Raw genomic sequence first — 18353 nt, 5'->3', positions numbered from 1 at the left:
ACACAGGCAATTCGTCTGTTTTCATTCCCTTGGTTGTTACCGACCGCAGGGCCAAAATGCATGGAACTGTTTTCGGATACCTTACCCATGCGGTCGGTCAATACGTTAAAGTCCCATAACTCCCGAACCGTTTATCCGAATGGGCTGATTTTAACATATGTTGTCCCTCCAGACTAGGGCTATCTGGAGATATTGGATTTGTGGATGTACCCCAAGTATTTAGGGTACATCCAAAACTTGGGTAAAAATATGTCCCTGTTAATTGTGTTAACAGATATGTTGGAGGGAGGAGATGTGTGGGTTGTACCTTAAACTGGATTGGTGTACTGTAAACCCCTCCCTTGCATGGGAGAATCTCATATAAGCCTGTGTGTGAATAAATCAGTGTTGTTGCTGTTTAACCCTGAAGCTGGAGTGTGTCTCTTTCTTGGGGGAAAGGGGACTGTATGCCGACTGCCAGGAGTGTAAGCTGTTTGTATTGCTTTTCCTGTTCGGCTGCTTCCAGGGTTCGTGTGTCTGCTGTTCGAGAGTTGGTGAATCCGTGCAGTTTGGGAGTTCGGGAACTTGGTGCTTATAGTAGCTGCTGGTCTATCTAAAGGGGATTATCGCCTAAACGGATTTATTCCCTTTTATGCTGAAACGGTCCGTTACAATTGGTGGCAATCGGCGGGATCGTTCCTACAACCAGAGGGACAGCTACAGACAACACCATTCCTGGATTACTAATTGAGGGCAACGCTAGTACCCGTACAGCGACCCTATCTACAAGGAACCAACTGCAGCAGAGCAAGCATGGCACCCAGCTACACGCAGGAGGAGTTTGACAAAGAGCTGAGATCACGACTGATTTTCCTCGGACCCAACCCCCCGGAGAAATACGTGCAGCTTGTGAGTAGACAGGTAGATGAGTACCTGCAGTTCATGGCAGATCCAGCCAAGGGTATCGGTCGCCCTATCCGGCGGCAGAGTGCGTTTCGGGGACTCAAAGGTGTACCCCAGGGAGCTGATGGTGTCGTCCATCCTCCCCAGCGGCCGTGTGTGTCCCAGGGAGCCGAAGGTGCAGTCCTTCCTCCCCAGCGGCAGGCTGAGTTACAGGGGGCAGAGGTAGTTGTTCCTGCCCCCCAGCAGCAAAGTGATATGCCAAGAAGGCAGTGTGAAGTGAAGGGAGAGGAGAGCAGCGTCCTCCCTCCCCAGCGGCAGTGTGTACCCCAGGGAGCTGATGGTGTCGTCCATCCTCCCCAGCGGCCGTGTGTGTCCCAGGGAGCCGAAGGTGCAGTCCTTCCTCCCCAGCGGCAGGCTGAGTTACAGGGGGCAGAGGTTGTTGTTCCTGCCCCCCAGCAGCAAAGTGATATGCCAAGAATGCAGTGTGAAGTGAAGGGAGAGGAGAGCAGCGTCCTCCCTCCCCAGCGGCAGTGTGTGCCCCAGGGAGCTGATGGTGTCGTCCATCCTCCCCAGCGGCAGTGTCTGTCCCAGGGAGCAGAAGGTGCAGTCCTTCCTCCCCAGCGGCAGTGTGTGTCCCAGGGAGCAGAAGGTGTCGTCCTTCCTCCCCAGCGGCAGTGTGTACCCCAGGGAGCTGAAGGTGCCGTCCTTCCTCCCCAGCGGCAGTGTGTGTCCCAGGGAGCAGAAGGTGCCGTCCTTCCTCCCCAGCGGCAGTGTGTACCCCAGGGAGCTGATGGTGTCATCCATCCTCCCCAGCGGCAGTGTGTCCTGCAGGGAGCAGAGACAGTCAGTCTCGCACCCCAGCAGCCGGACAAGAGAATGAAAGGGGAGACAGCTGGTCCCCCTTTCCACCAGCAGAGAGAGTGGCAGGGAGAGGAGCCTGCTAACCCCCCTCCCCAGCGGCAGTTTACCGTCCAGAGAGAGGAGCTTGTTACACCCTCTCTCCAGCGGCAGCCTAACCCACCAAGGGGAGATGTTAAGCCCAACATCCAGGGGAGGGCTGGCAGCCTTAGGCCTGGGGGGCAAAACCAGTCAAGTGGCCCATTGCGCCACCAAATCAGTTCACCATCCATGCCCACCTTTTCCTGGTTTTATAACGGATATTGATGTTATGCTAATCAGTAGCTCTTTGCCATACCCACTCCTTCACGGCTCTGACTTTCAATGTTGTCAGAGCACAGGCTGAGAATCTCTGAGCCTGTGCTCTGACTCACTAACTGAGCGCTGGAACCACGAGGGAGAGGATATGATCTGACTGCACCTACTGCTGGTGCGCACCAGTGGACCACCAGCGAATCGTTTAAATTAAATATGCTGGTGTACCCAACTTGTGAGCTGTGTTGGCCGCCGGGTGCCTCTGTTGTCATGGCACCCTGCGTGACCGCACAGCTTGCCCACCCCAACGGCTGGCCCTGCTGACACACACTGACGTTACTACTTAGACATCCCTCAATATTAATACAGACATCAGAGTAAACACCAATAAACTGTGGAAACAGAGCTGATCCCCCCAAATTTATAAAGGTTTGCTTAGAGGATTTATTGTAAGATTAAATCATGCCTCCTCCTCTCTCTCCCCCATGCGCTGCTCTGTAGGCTGGGAGGAAGTGAAGAGTAATCACAGTCTCCCAGCACAACGCCACGTGTGGCTGCATGGGGAACAGCTGTTTAATGTAATGCTTGCAGGACGGCCAGCTGCCGCAGAACCTCTTTGTTTCCGTCTCTGCAAAGGGCTCCAGGCACTGCTTGTTGTGAGTGTGAGCCACTGTAAATTAGGGGCAAAGGGCACTTGCACTGCAGTCAAGACGGGTCTGGGCAGGAGGATAGTGCAGTGCAATCAGTGAACTCCCCTCCTGTGGGTCACCAGTAGACTGGTGCACCTGCCCAGGATCAGAGCCGGTGCAAGGATTTTTGCCGCCCTAGACAAAATATAAATTTGCCGCCCCCCCATGTGACATCACAATGCCCCACCCATATGATCTGCCATATGAACTAACGCCAGTGCTGCACACAGTGTGTGTTTACATTAAAAAGCCTGCAGGGACCAGCTATAGACACCACAACCACTTCATTAAGCTATAGTGTCCCTTTAATGTGAGGTAAATTATAGATTAGTGTCACTAATAATATACTAGATTGCCTACTTACAATTAGATGAGGATGATGATGAGCTGCAGTTTGGCTCCACTGGTCTGGTGTAGAACAGGATCTCTGGAGGCTGTTTGCAACTGTGGTCACAAAATTCAATGTTCTGGGAGAATTAGAAGCAGCTCCATTTTTTGGGGGCCTCTTACACAGCTCAAGGTCTGGGCCCCAGGGCCTGACGGTGAGTATGCCCATAAGGCCCACTCATAAGTCCACTTATATGTTCCACCCACCCATGAGTTCGCTCACAGGGAGTGGAGTGTGTAGGGGATGTGTTATGAGTTATTGTAGAGGATCTAATATGTGTGCTTATGGTATGTAGTTTATAGGGATACCAGTTTGTGCAGATGATGCAGTGTGTTTGTGTGTAGTGGAAGCAGTGTGTATTTGTGTATAAGGGATGTATTATGTGTTTCTGGTTGTGTGTAAGGGATGCATTGTGTGAATCTGTGTTTGTATGCATAAGGGATGCAAGGTGTGTGTCTGTATGTGTGTGCCATGAGTGTAAGAGATGCATTGTGTTTCTGTGTGTATGTAAGAAAAGCAGTGTGTGTGTGTGTGTTTGCATTGTCTGTTTCTGTGTATGTGTGCAAAGGATGCATTGTCTTTGTGTGGGGGTTGCATTGTGTGTGTGTGTAATGGATGCATTGTGTGTTTCTCTGTGTGTAAGGGAAGCATGTTGTGTTTCTGTGTATGTATAGGGATGCATTGTGTGTTTCTGTGTATGTATAGGGATGCATTGTGTGTGTGTGTGTGTGCGCATAGTGTGAAAGAGCTCCCTGTCTTGCCCCCTGTCCTATAGAGCTGTCCCTTCTGTCCCTTAGAGCTTCTTAACTCTCCTACTTCTTCTTACTCCCCCTACTTCTTCTTACTCCCCCTTCTTCTTCTTACTCCCCCTTCTTCTTCTTACACCCCCCCTTCTTCTTACACCCCCCCTTCTTCTTACCCCCTTCTTCTTCTTAACTCCCCTCCTTCTTATTCCCCCTCTCCCTCTTCTTACTCCCCCTCCCCTTCCCTCCTCTTTTTCTTATCTCCCCTCCTTCTTACTCCCCCCTCTTCTTACTCCCCCCTCCCCCTCTCCCTCCTCCCCCTCCCTCTCTTCTTCTTACTCCCCCCTCCCTCTCTCCTTACCCCCCTCCCCTTTTACTCCCCCTCCCTCTCTTCTTACCCCCCTCCCCTCTTACTCCCCCCTCCCCTCTAACTCCCCCTTCCCCTCTTACTCTCCCCCTCCCCTCTTCTTACTCCCCCCTCCCCTCTTCTTACTCCCCCCTCCCCTCTTCTTATCCCCCCTCCCCTCTTCTTATTCCCCCCCTCTCCCCTCTTCTTATTCCCCCCCTCTCCCCTCTTCGTATCCCCACCCCTCTCCCCTCTTCTTATCCCCACCCCTCTCCCCTCTTCTTATCCCCCCTCTCCCCTCTTCTTATCCCCCTCTCCCCTCTTCTTATCCCCCCCTCCCCTCTTCTTATCCCCTTCTCCCCTCTTCTTATTCCCCCCTTCTCCCCTCTTCTTATCCCCCCTCTCCTTATCCCCCCTCTCCCCTCTTCTTATCCCCCCTCTCCTTATCCCCCCTCTCCCCTCTTCTTATCCCCCCCTCTCCCCTCTTCTTATCCCCCCCCTCTCCCCTCTTCTTATCCCCCCCTTTCCCCTCTTCTTATCCCCCCCTTTCCCTCTTCTTATCCCCCCCTTTCCCCTCTTCTTATCCCCCCCTCTCCCCTCTTCTTATCCCCCCCTCTCCCCTCTTCTTATCCCCCCCCTCTCCCCTCTTCTTATTCCCCCCTCTCCCCTCTTCTTATTCCCCCCACCCTCTCCCCTCTTCTTATCCCCCCCTCTCCCCTCTTCTTATTCCCCCCACCCTCTCCCCTCTTCTTATTCCCCCCACCCTCTCCCCTCTTCTTATTCCCCCCACCCTCTCCCCTCTTCTTATTCCCCCCACCCTCTCCCCTCTTCTTATTCCCCCCCTCCCTTCTTCTTAACCCCTCCCCTGTAGGTGGCCGAGCTGCTTTCCTTTCCGCGGTCACGGCCGGAGTGATGGGAAAGTGCACACTGAGTGTGCACTTCCTGTCAGTCCGGCCGGTTACAGGAAACAGAAACTCCGCGCGGAACAGGAATTTCTGTTTCCTGTAACCGGCCGGACTGACAGGAAGTGCACACTCAGTGTGTGTGCACCTTCCCATCACTCCGGCCGGGACCGCGGACCAGAGACCAGCTCGGCCACCTACAGGGGAGGGGAGGGAGGGAAAAGCTGCTGCAGCCGTCTGAGCGCTCTTTACAGAGCGCTCGGCGGCTGCAGCATTTAAAGGGCCGGCCCGCCGCGGCCGGTCCTAAAATAATTTCGGGCGGCCTGGGGGGCAATTGCCTCCCTGCCCCCCGGCCCAGCCCGCCCCTGCCCACATCTGTGCAGATGGGACCGTAGTCTCTGCACTTACAGCACCAGGGGTAGGGACGGTCGGTCCTGTCCCCCAGCCACAGAGCAATATATCTAAAGGGGAGACAGTCGGTCTCCAGCAACCAGGCTCCCGCCAGACTACTCCCGTGGTAGTGCTGGCAACAGGACAGAGTACTGCTGGTCTCGGCCCCCTCAGCAACCCACCAAGGCAGCCTACCAGTCCCCCTCACAGCCGTGGTGAGGCACCTGAACCCAGTCAAGATTCTCCCTCACCCAGAGGTAGTAACTGTTTATTATGGGTGGGCTGCTCTACTACTTCTGTTTTGTGGGTGGGTTGCTGGACTAACCAGGGCACTGACCGGCAGGAGGTCAGGTACCCTGTTAGTCTAATTGGTAAAGGGGAGAATTGTGGCGAAACCAACTTCGCCACTGTGGACTGGAGAAGCCTGGTTGCTAGCCTCCTGCCCTGCGACTATGGCCCTGGACATATTGTACTGTGAAAACTATATTTGGGCATGTAATAATGTATATTGCTGCTACCGGCCCTTTAAAAGCATCTAGGAACAGATTGGGACTTTTGGGACTACTGTCCCTTTAAGGCCGTGAAGCATATTCTAGTGTACTGCCTGTAATATTGTATATGTATTATGTGTTAAGTTTAACCTGGGTGATATATATGCAGCATTCATCTGATCGTTCGGTAGAATCACTCCATTCATTATATTGAGTGAAACTACCGAACAACCAGACCACCCAGGAATAAGTGTGCCTCCAATTACCGTTTGCAACAATGTTGCAAACAGGTAATTGGCAATCCATGTAATGTATTCTGTGTCCTCTGGGTGGCCGCCATTCGGGAAACAACCACGTGGCGGCGGCCATCTTTAACTACCGAACAGCGGTGTTTTGCCGTCGAGTGTCTGGAACTGAAATCGGACACTCGACTAGGCAAACACCGCTGAGACCTCCAGACTTCCAGGATTTCGTGGGGAAACTACCGAACGGCCCGCCGTTCGGTAGAAAGAAACGTACGAACTAGGGGATTCATACGAATCCCCCTTAGTCTCTATAACACAGGCAATTCGTCTGTTTTCATTCCCTTGGTTGTGACCGACCGCAGGGCCAAAATGCATGGAACTGTTTTCGGATACCTTACCCATGCGGTCGGTCAATACGTTAAAGTCCCATAACTCCCGAACCGTTTATCCGAATGGGCTGATTTTAACATATGTTGTCCCTCCAGACTAGGGCTATCTGGAGATATTGGATTTGTGGATGTACCCCAAGTATTTAGGGTACATCCAAAACTTGGGTGAAAATATGTCCCTGTTAATTGTGTTAACAGATATGTTGGAGGGAGGAGATGTGTGGGTTGTACCTTAAACTGGATTGGTGTACTGTAAACCCCTCCCTTGCATGGGAGAATCTCATATAAGCCTGTGTGTGAATAAATCAGTGTTGTTGCTGTTTAACCCTGAAGCTGGAGTGTGTCTCTTTCTTGGGGGAAAGGGGACTGTATGCCGACTGCCAGGAGTGTAAGCTGTTTGTATTGCTTTTCCTGTTCGGCTGCTTCCAGGGTTCGTGTGTCTGCTGTTCGAGAGTTGGTGAATCCATGCAGTTTGGGAGTTCGGGAACTTGGTGCTTATAGTAGCTGCTGGTCTATCTAAAGGGGATTATCGCCTAAACGGATTTATTCCCTTTTATGCTGAAACGGTCCGTTACATCCCTGCAGAAAGGCTTATTCGTGCCTTTTCTGCCGGGGTGTTCGGTAGATTTCATCTACCGAACAAACTACCGTACGAGGGACCACCTAGGAGATGGAGTGTGCCGTCAATTAACCGCCCAGAAGCTGCGGTTAACCGCAGCTTAATTGATGAACGCTGGGTGGCCTTTGTTCGTTTGCCGACCACGAGGCAGCGGCCATTTTAATCGTGCGAAAGACCAGCGGTGTTCGGCGAGGATTCTATGGAACTATAAATGGACACTTATTTGCACGAACACCGCTGAGCCGTCCGTCTCCTGGTTCCTATTCGTGGGGATGTAGCCAAACAGCCGTTCACTCTGTATTTTATGTTTCATGTGAATTGTAGTAACCCAGATAGCTATGCCATGGAGCCTATTTGTGTGATTAAGGACTTTGGCTCCATGGCGATTAAACTGTATTCATGTAGTCTGGGTGCCATTCACCTAATAATGTGCACCCAGACCTGAGCTATCTGGGGATATGTAACATGTCTGGGTTGGGTGTAATAAAAGTGACTATATATTTTAAAACATAATACTGTATTTAGGTTCCCACATGTGTAATGGAGTTTGGTCTCTGGCTTGGGAGATAATTGGATTACTTCTCCAATTATCTCCAGGGCAGAAGGGAGGAAACCAGGATGCATTGTGGGAATGTTTACTGCGGTGTGTCTGTAATTGGTTTATGTCTGTCCTTTGTTACAGTCTTCCATTTGGTCCCCTAGGGGAGTGTCCACCAGGTGGGAGACCTGCATAAATACTGGGCAGGTAGCCCTGAGTAAATGAGTTCCTGCTTAACCCTGAAGCTGAAGTGTTGTCTCTTTCTTGGGGGAAGGGGACTGTATGCCGATTGCCAGGAGTGTAAGCTGTTCGTATGGCTTTTCCTGTTCGGCTGCTTCCAGGGTTCGTGTGTCTGCTGTTCGAGAGTTGGTGAATCCGAGCAGTTTGGGAGTTCGGGGAATTGGTGCTTATAGTAGCTGCTGGTCTATCTAAAGGGGATTATCGCCTAAACTGGGTTTTATCCCCTTTTGAGCGAAACAGTCCGTTACAGGGGGCGGCAAACTTTACTTTTGCCTAGGGCGGCAAAAATCCTTGCACCGGCCCTGCAGACACTGCATCCCTGTGGGCGGACTAGGGGGGGGGAGGGGGGGAAGGACCCGGGTGCAGGCGCCGGGGGGCCCAGACCTTGAGCGTGCATGTGGGGGGTTGGAGTTTGGGGGGGCCTCAATGTCCGTTTTGCTTGGGGCTCCCAAATTCCTTCAAACGGCCCTGCACAGCCCTGTAACATGGATACATTATTATACAGCCTGTAACATGGATACATTATTATACAGCCTGTAACATGGATACATTATACAGCCTGTAACATGGATACATTATACAGCCTGTAACATGGATACATTATACACAGCCCTGTAACATGGATACATTATACAGCCTGTAACATGGATACATTATACAGCCCTGTAACATGGATACATTATACAGCCTGTAACATGGATACATTATACAGCCTGTAACATGGATACATTATACAGCCTGTAACATGGATACATTATACAGCCTGTAACATGGATACATTATACACAGCCCTGTAACATGGATACATTATACAGCCTGTAACATGGATACATTATACAGCCTGTAACATGGATACATTATACAGCCTGTAACATGGATACATTATACAGCCTGTAACATGGATACATTATACAGCCTGTAACATGGATACATTATACAGCCCTGTAACATGGATACATTATACAGCCTGTAACATGGATACATTATACAGCCCTGTAACATGGATACATTATACAGCCTGTAACATGGATACATTATACAGCCTGTAACATGGATACATTATACACAGCCCTGTAACATGGATACATTATACAGCCTGTAACATGGATACATTATACACAGCCCTGTAACATGGATACATTATACAGCCCTGTAACATGGATACATTATACAGCCTGTAACATGGATACATTATACAGCCTGTAACATGGATACATTATACACAGCCCTGTAACATGGATACATTATACAGCCTGTAACATGGATACATTATACACAGCCCTGTAACATGGATACATTATACAGCCTGTAACATGGATACATTATACACAGCCCTGTAACATGGATACATTATACAGCCTGTAACATGGATACATTATACAGCCCTGTAACATGGTGGCCCCTTCACAGCCTTCCTTCTTTTTGGCTCCCAATTTGTATCAATGAGTGACTGGTTTGTATCAGTGTGTGACCAGTTTGTATCAGTGTGTGACCAGTTTGTATCGGTGTATGATTGATATGTATCGGTGTGTGAATGGTCTTTATCGGTGTGTAACTGGTTTTTTATTTGTGTGTGACCGGTTTGTATCGGTGTGTTACCGGTTTGTATCGGTGTGTTACCGGTTTGTATTGGTGTGTGATTGGTTTGTATCGGTGTGTGACCGGTTTGTATCGGTGTGTGACTGTTTTGAATCGGTGTGTGACTGGTTTGTATAGGTGTGTGACTGGTTTGTATCTGTGTGTGACTGGTCTGTATCGGTGTGTGATCGGTCTGTATCGGTGTGTGACCGTTTTGTATCTGTGTGTGATTGGTTTGTATCTGTGTGGGATTGGTTTGTATCGGTGTGTAACTGTTTTTTTATTTGTGTGTGACCAGTTTGTATCGGTGTGTTACCGGTTTGTATCGGTGAGTGACCGGTTTGTATCGGTGTGTGACTGGTTTGTATCGGTGAGTGACTGGTTTGTATCTGTGTGTGATTGGTTTGTATCTGTATGTGACCGGTTTGTATCTGTGTGTGATTGGTTTGTATCGGTGTGTGACCGGTCTGTATCTGTGTGTGACCGGTTTGTATCTGTGTGTGACCGGTTTGTATCTGTGTGTGACCGGTTTGTATCTGTGTGTGATTGGTTTGTATCTGGGAGTGACCAGTTTGTATCGGTGTGTGATTGGTTTGTATCTGTGAGTGACCGGTTTGTATCGGTGTGTGATTGGTTTGTATCTGCGTGTGACTGGTTTGTATCGGTGTGTGACCGGTTTGTATCGGTGTGTGATTGGTTTGTATCTTTGTGTGATTGGTTTGTATCTGTGAGTGACCGGTTTGTATCTGTGTGTGATTGGTTTGTATCTGTGTGTGACCGGTTTCTGTCAGCTCTCTGTTTGCTCTGTGTCGGTCAGGTTCTGTCAATGCCGCCCTGTGTTTATGGTTTTGATTTGACTAATACCCCATTAATCAGATTACCCTGTGCAACCCACAACAATTACAATGTATCTTTTCTAGTCTTTATATCTCCACCTACCTGGCTTTATACAGGTCCACATCTCCTACATACTGGGGGCCATAACTAACCCGACCCTGGGGCCCCAGCCAGCCAAATGCTCAACCTTAGGAGACTTTATTTAGTACTGATCTTAGAACTGGTGCAGGACTCAGGAAAAACACTAGTTGTTTTTCTAGAATGAGTTATTTAAAATGACTAATAATACTTGACACCATTTGTAATTTATTTCTAGCTCCCCTATTTAGTCCCGTTCTAGCCCCCGGTACAGTCCAGTCCTAGCCCTGTGCAGTCCCTGTCCAGTCCCTTTGTAGTCCAGTTCTAGCCCACTGTGTAGTCCAGTCTTTACCCCCTGTGAGGTCCAATCCTTACCCAATGTGTAGTCCAGTCCTTGCCCCCTGTGTAGTCCAGTTCTAGCCCCCTGTGCAGTCCAGTTTTAGCACCCTGTGTAGTTCAGTCCTTGCCCACTGTGTAGTCCAGTTCTAGCCCCCTGTGCAGTCCAGTTTTAGCACCCTGTGTAGTCCAGTACTTGCCACTGTGTAGTCCAGTCCCTGTGCAGTCCAGTCCTAGCCCCCTGTGCAGTTCAGTTCTAGTCCCCTGTGTAGTCCAGTCCTTGCCCACTGTGCAGTCCAGTTCTAGTACCCTGTGTAGTCCAGTCCTTGTCCCCCCCTGTAGTCCAGTCCTTACCCCCTGTGTAGTCCAGTCCTTGTCCCCCTGTGTAGTTCAATACCCTGTGTAGTCCCACCCTGGCCCCCTGGGAGTTTGTGACTTACTGTACATTGTATGGCAGGCACACAGTAATAGCCAGGTACTGCAGCCCAGAACAAGCCCTGACTCTGCCCTAAGATCTGCTTCCTTCCAGCTGTGTCCCAACTCCAAATAAGTGAGGAGTCTGGAGTCTGATTGAGAGGAAACCAGAGAGGAGAGATCTGATCTCAGAGTCTAAAAATACCCCCTCCTGAGCTTGCTGCCTGCCTGCCTCTAACTGCCCCAGGGTAAGAAAGACTCCTGTAACTGCTCCAGGGTAAGTCCAGGGTCTGGGGTTGGGGGTGTGAGAGGAAGTGGGGATCAGGGCTGAGCTCTTTAACCCTTTAATCCCCTCACTGGGGACCCTGGTAGGAGGGGGATATAGACTCGCATGCTTTTATTAGTTTAATATTTCCCAGCCTTGTGTTATTGTATCGTGTGCTGTTATTATACTTTTGTTGTTGTTACAATTTATCCTATTTACAGAGAGACACATGGAGAGCTGAATTATTATACAGCTTGTAACCTCCCCCACCCTGTAATACAGCGCTATGGTATATGTGCCATCCTGTGCACAACACATAATATCACTGACCTTTATTTTATGGCTGCTGGTGAGGTAGCTAAATACAGCACTACATAACCAACATTCCTCTGGTAGAAGAAAGGATAAATAGACTGGAGTGTGTGCCAGTATATAAACTGTGTGCCAGTCTATACATTGTGTGCCAGTCTATACACTGTGTGCCAGTTTATACATTGTGTGCCAGTCTATACACTGTGTGCCAGTCTATACATTGTGTGCCAGTCTATACACTGTGTGCCAGTTTATACATTGTGTGCCAGTCTATACACTGTGTGCCAGTCTGTACATTGTGTGCCAGTCTATACACTGTGTGCCAGTCTATACACTGTGTGCCAGTCTATGCATTGTGTGCCAGTTTATACACTGTGTGCCAGTCTATACATTGTGTGCCAGTCTATACACTGTGTGCCAGTCTATACATTGTGTGCCAGTCTATACACTGTGTGCCAGTCTATACATTGTGTGCCAGTTTATACATTGTGTGCCAGTCTATACATTGTGTGCCAGTCTATACACTGTGTGCCAGTCTATACATTGTGTGCCAGTCTATACACTGTGTGCCAGTCTATGCATTGTGTGCCAGTTTATACACTGTGTGCCAGTTCATACATTGTGTGCCAGTCTATACATTGTGTGCCAGTCTATACATTGTGTGCCAGTTTATACAGTGTGCCAGTCTATACATTGTGTGCCAGTCTATGCATTGTGTGCCAGTCTATACATTGTGTGCCAGTCTATACATTGTGTGCCAGTTTATACAATGTGTGCCAGTTCATACATTGTGTGCCAGTCTATACACTGTGTGCCAGTCTATACATTGTGTGCCAGTCTATTCATTGTGTGCCAGTCTATACATTGTGTGCCAGTTTATACACAGTTTATACATTGTGTGCCAGTTTATACATTGTGTGCCAGTCTATACATTGTGTGCCAGTCTATGCATTGTGTGCCAGTTTATACATTGTGTGCCAGTCTATACATTGTGTGCCAGTTTATACATTGTGTGCCAGTCTATGCATTGTGTGCCAGTCTATACATTGTGTGCCAGTTTATACACTGTGTGCCAGTCTATACACTGTGTGCCAGTTCATACATTGTGTGCCAGTCTATATATTGTGTGCCAGTTTATACATTGTGTGCCAGTCTATACATTGTGTGCCAGTTTATACATTGTGTGCCAGTCTATACATTGTGTGCCAGTATATAAACTGTGTGCCAGTCTATGCATTGTGTGCCAGTCTATACATTGTGTGCCAGTTCATACATTGTGTGCCAGTCTATACATTGTGTGCCAGTCTATACATTGTGTGCCAGTTTATACACTGTGTGCCAGTCTATACATTGTGTGCCAGTTTATACACTGTGTGCCAGTCTATACATTGTGTGCCAGTATATAAACTGTGTGCCAGTCTACACATTGTGTGCCAGTCTCTACATTGTGTGCCAGTTTATACATTGTGTGCCAGTCTATACACTGTGTGCCAGTCTATACATTGTGTGCCAGTCTATACATTGTGTGCCAGTCTATGCATTGTGTGCCAGTTTATACATTGTGTGCCAGTCTATACATTGTGTGCCAGCTTATATACTGTGTGCCAGTCTATGCATTGTGTGCCAGTCTATACATTGTGTGCCAGTTTATACACTGTGTGCCAGTCTATACATTGTGTGCCAGTCTATACACTGTGTGCCAGTTTATACTCTGTGTGCCAGTTTATACATTGTGTGCCAGTCTATACACTGTGTGCCAGTCTATACATTGTGTGCCAGTTTATACATTGTGTGCCAGTCTATACATTGTGTGCCAGTTTATACTCTGTGTGCCAGTTTATACACTGTGTGCCAGTTTATACATTGTGTGCCAGTCTATGCATTTTGTGCCAGTTTATACATTGTTTGCCAGTCTATACATTGTGTGCCAGTTTATACACTGTGTGCCAGTATATACATTGTGTGCCAGTTTATACACTGTGTGCCAGTTTATACATTGTGTGCCAGTTTATACTCTGTGTGCCAGTCTATACATTGTGTGCCAGTTTATACATTGTGTGCCAGTTTATACATTGTGTGCCAGGTTATACACTGTGTGCCAGTTTATACATTGTGTGCCAGTTTATACACTGTGTGCCAGTCTATACATTGTGTGCCAGTTTATACATTGTGTGCCAGTTTATACATTGTGTGCCAGTATATAAACTGTGTGCCAGTTTATACATTGTGTGCCAGTCTATACATTGTGTGCCAGTTTATACATTGTGTGCCAGTCTATACACTGTGTGCCAGTCTATACATTGTGTGCCAGTATATACATTGTGTGCCAGTCTGTATACTGTGTGCCAGTCTATACATTGTGTGCCAGTCTATACATTGTGTGCCAGTATATACATTGTGTGCCAGTTTATATACTGTGTGCCAGTCTATACATTGTGTGCCAGTTTATACACTGTGTGCCAGTCTATACATTGTGTGCCAGTCTATACACTGTGTGCCAGTCTATACATTGTGTGCCAGTTTATACATTATGTGCCAGTTTATACATTGTGTGCCAGTCTATACATTGTGTGCCAGTTTATACATTGTGTGCCAGTCTATACATTGTGTGCCAGTTTATATACTCTGTGCCAGTTTATATACTGTGTGCCAGTCTATACACTGTGTGCCAGTTTATATACTCTGTGCCAGTCTATATGCTGTGTGCCAGTTTATACAGTGTGTGCCAGTTTATACAGTGTTTGCCTATTTATATATTGTGTGCCAGAGATACACAGTAGATTGCACTTTAAAAGGCTCTGTTCGTGTGATTTGGGATTATATTGTTGGGGAACCGAACAACCGCACAAACCAGAGACCACCCGTGTGCTTGTTAAGCCCAATTGACACCTTGTAACGAGTTCCATCGCAGTGTTCACATTTTTCGTCTGGGTGGCCGCAATTCGTATGAGCGACCATAAGGTGGCGGGCATCTTGTTCGCATGAATACAGGCAGCGGTGTTTGGTCGTCAAGTTCATGGAACTGAAATCGGACACTGAAACTCCTGAACATCGCTGGACTTCCATCGTCGGCTGCGTTTTGTTCTATACAACTGTATCACATGTTAACTATGGATTCAGTTCGGTATTTTATACTCCAGAAAGAGACCGACCGTTAGCACTGATTTAATTGAACTGTTTTTGCATAGGACCATGTGGGGTTTCAATGGATTTTGGGGGTACTTTTGGGATGTTTATAAATTGTTTTTTTTGTACCTGAGAGATAATTTCATTATATTTTTGCTGTCCTGGATCTGCTATCTGCCTTTGAGCCACTGCAGTTCCGATTCTTTTGAGCTGTTATAGCCCTATTATTACTGGCTATGTCTGCAGCACTGGGGGCTGGACGTATACGATGGTCATTGCTGTGCTTCACCTGATACTGATCATTCATCTGCTGGGGATATAAACTGCCCCTCCTGGAGAACATTATCAAGTCTTTGGTCCTGGTGTATGTGTTCAGTTCCTGTTTTCTAGTCTCCTGAACTTGTATTCCATATTGACCCCGGCTTCTGACTTTGGCTACACTTCATTGATCCTGACCTCTGGCATCCCTTGACTTTGGCTACACTTCATTGATCCTGACCCCTGGCATCCCTTGACTTTGGCTACACTTCATTTATCCTGACCCCTGGCACCCCTTGACTTTAGCTACACTTCATTCATCCTGACCCCTGGCATCCCTTGACTTTGGCTACACTTCATTTATCCTGACCTCTGGCATCCCTTGACTTTGGCTACACTTCATTTATCCTGACCCCTGGCATCCCTTGACTTTGGCTACACTTCATTTATCCTGACCTCTGTCATCCCTTGACTTTGGCTACACTTCATTTATCCTGACCTCTGGCATCCCTTGACTTTGGCTACACTTCATTTATCCTGACCCCTGGCACCCCTTGACTTTAGCTACACTTCATTCATCCTGACCCCTGGCATCCCTTGACTTTGGCTACACTTCATTTATCCTGACCTCTGGCATCCCCTGACTTTGGCTACACTTCATTTATCCTGACCTCTGGCATCCCTTGACTTTGGCTACACTTCATTTATCCTGACCCCTGGCATCCCTTGACTTTGGCTACACTTCATTTATCCTGACCTTTGTCATCCCTTGACTTTGGCTACACTTCATTTATCCTGACCTCTGGCATCCTTTGACTTCGGCTATCCCTTGACTATCCTGCTGTATGTGACCTTGTCAGTACTGCTTTGGAACACCTTTCCTGCACAGCCTACGTGCACAAGTTCACAGTCCAGGTGGCTTCTTATTTAGTCACCTTGGACTGTGTCTATCTGCAAGGGTGAGCAAACATATCTGCGCTACAGACTCCCACCTCGGGTAAGACCCTGACACAAAGGATCATGAGGGATTTCCCTGTATTCTTGTATTGGAAACCCCTTGCAGGGACTTTTGCATAAAAGGCAGTGTGTTGCCTCTAATAAACTGATGACCCCCTGCATTAAGCCTTGGCTCATGTGTGGGGGGAACAGCTATACTGCTATATCACTTGCTCTTTTACTGGCTATACAGTGGTACTCTCTTGGAGGAGAGGTTTTTCCACTGGGAGCTGGATCCAGGTGTTTGGTCCAGGGTGGGAAGAGATGGCGAGCCTACAGCCAAGCTGCAGAGGCTATGGTGTCCGGTGCGGTGCTTATAGTACTCAGTGATACTTGGAAGCGCGTTTGGCGGAGGTACCCAGTACTGGTGCCAGGCGGTCCACCACACCATGTATCCTAAAAAAATAGGATGCGTGTTACCGCTGTGAAACAGGAAGTCATGGTTGAGCAATTTCCTGTTCCTAGTAGCCCAGGTTTACTAGCATGGAAAATATCAATAGGAATATACTGCAAATATATTTTTCTCATATGAATCGTCAATAATTTCACAAAGATTTTTTAGAATTTTGGATAAACCTGTGTTGTGTTTGCAATTGTTTGATATCTATAACAACATAATATGTATTTTGTGTATACAGTATATTGGACAAAAGATTAAAAGGTTAAACAATAAAAGACCATTTTCGCAGCCTTCTTTGTTCACATCTGCCAAGGGTGGCAATATTAACGGCGGGCAATGTAGATTGGTCAGGCCATATAATAAGCTGTAGATTATTCAGTCCATATAATAAGCTGTAGATTAGTTAGTTAATATAATAAGCTGTAGATGAGTCGGTCCATATAATAAGCTGTAAATTGTTCGGTCCATATATAAAGCTGTAGATTAGTCAGTCCATATAATAAACTGTAAATTGCTCGGTCCATATAATCAGCTGTAGTTTAGTCGGTCCATATAATAAGCTGTGGTTTAGTCAGTCCATATAATAAGCTGTGGTTTAGTCAGTCCATATAATAAGCTGTAGATTAGTCAGTCCATATAATAAGCTGTGGTTTAGTCAGTCCATATAATAAGCTGTGGTTTAGTCAGTCCATATAATAAGCTGTAGATTAGTCAATCCATATAATAAGCTGTAAATTGCTCGGTCCATATAATCAGCTGTAGTTTAGTCGGTCCGTATAATAAGCTGTGGTTTAGTCAGTCCATATAATAAGCTGTGGTTTAGTCAGTCCATATAATAAGCTGTGGTTTAGTCAGTCCATATAATAAGCTGTGGTTTAGTCAGTCCATATAATAAGCTGTAGATTAGTCAGTCCATATAATAAGCTGTGGTTTAGTCAGTCCATATAATAAGCTGTGGTTTAGTCAGTCCATATAATAAGCTGTGGTTTAGTCAGTCCATATAATAAGCTGTAAATTGCTCGGTCCATATAATAAGCTGTGGTTTAGTCAGTCCATATAATAAGCTATACATTAGTCGGTCCATATAATCAGCTGTAGATTGCTCGGTCCATATAATAAGCTATACATTAGTCGGTCCATATAATAAGCTGTGGTTTAGTCAGTCAATATAATAAGCTGTGGTTTAGTCAGTCCATATAATAAGCTGCGGTTTAGTCAGTCCATATAATAAGCTGTAAATTGCTCGGTCCATATAATCAGCTGTAGTTTAGTCGGTCCGTATAATAAGCTGTGGTTTAGTCAGTCCATATAATAAGCTGTGGTTTAGTCAGTCCATATAATAAGCTGTGGTTTAGTCAGTCCATATAATAAGCTGTGGTTTAGTCAGTCCATATAATAAGCTGTAGATTAGTCAGTCCATATAATAAGCTGTGGTTTAGTCAGTCCATATAATAAGCTGTGGTTTAGTCAGTCCATATAATAAGCTGTGGTTTAGTCAGTCCATATAATAAGCTGTAAATTGCTCGGTCCATATAATAAGCTGTGGTTTAGTCAGTCCATATAATAAGCTATACATTAGTCGGTCCATATAATCAGCTGTAGATTGCTCGGTCCATATAATAAGCTATACATTAGTCGGTCCATATAATAAGCTGTGGTTTAGTCAGTCAATATAATAAGCTGTGGTTTAGTCAGTCCATATAATAAGCTGCGGTTTAGTCAGTCCATATAATAAGCTG

General features: G+C 47.1%; 1 protein-coding gene across 7 annotated transcripts in view; it reads left to right on the top strand.

Moving 5' to 3' along the window:
- The window catches only part of ABCC9 (ATP binding cassette subfamily C member 9), a 176238-nt gene that overhangs the window by 9885 nt on the left and 148000 nt on the right, over nucleotides 1-18353 (top strand). For 5 of the 7 annotated variants that reach the window (XM_063446650.1, XM_063446657.1, XM_063446654.1 and 2 more), the window contains exon 1: nucleotides 11330-11534. The exons of 1 other annotated variant lie outside the window; for it this stretch is intronic. The gene's annotated coding sequence lies outside the window, so the exon portion shown is untranslated. Of the gene's footprint in view, nucleotides 1-11329; nucleotides 11535-18353 lie in introns of those variants that run through there. One more of the 7 variants, XM_063446652.1, reaches the window with a different exon arrangement.

This window comes from Pelobates fuscus, chromosome 3, assembly GCF_036172605.1.
Source record: "Pelobates fuscus isolate aPelFus1 chromosome 3, aPelFus1.pri, whole genome shotgun sequence".
In the NCBI taxonomy this organism is placed as follows: domain Eukaryota; kingdom Metazoa; phylum Chordata; class Amphibia; order Anura; family Pelobatidae; genus Pelobates; species Pelobates fuscus.
The sequence above is the reverse complement of the archived record's forward strand: the minus strand, read 5'-3'. Positions and strand labels throughout refer to the sequence as shown.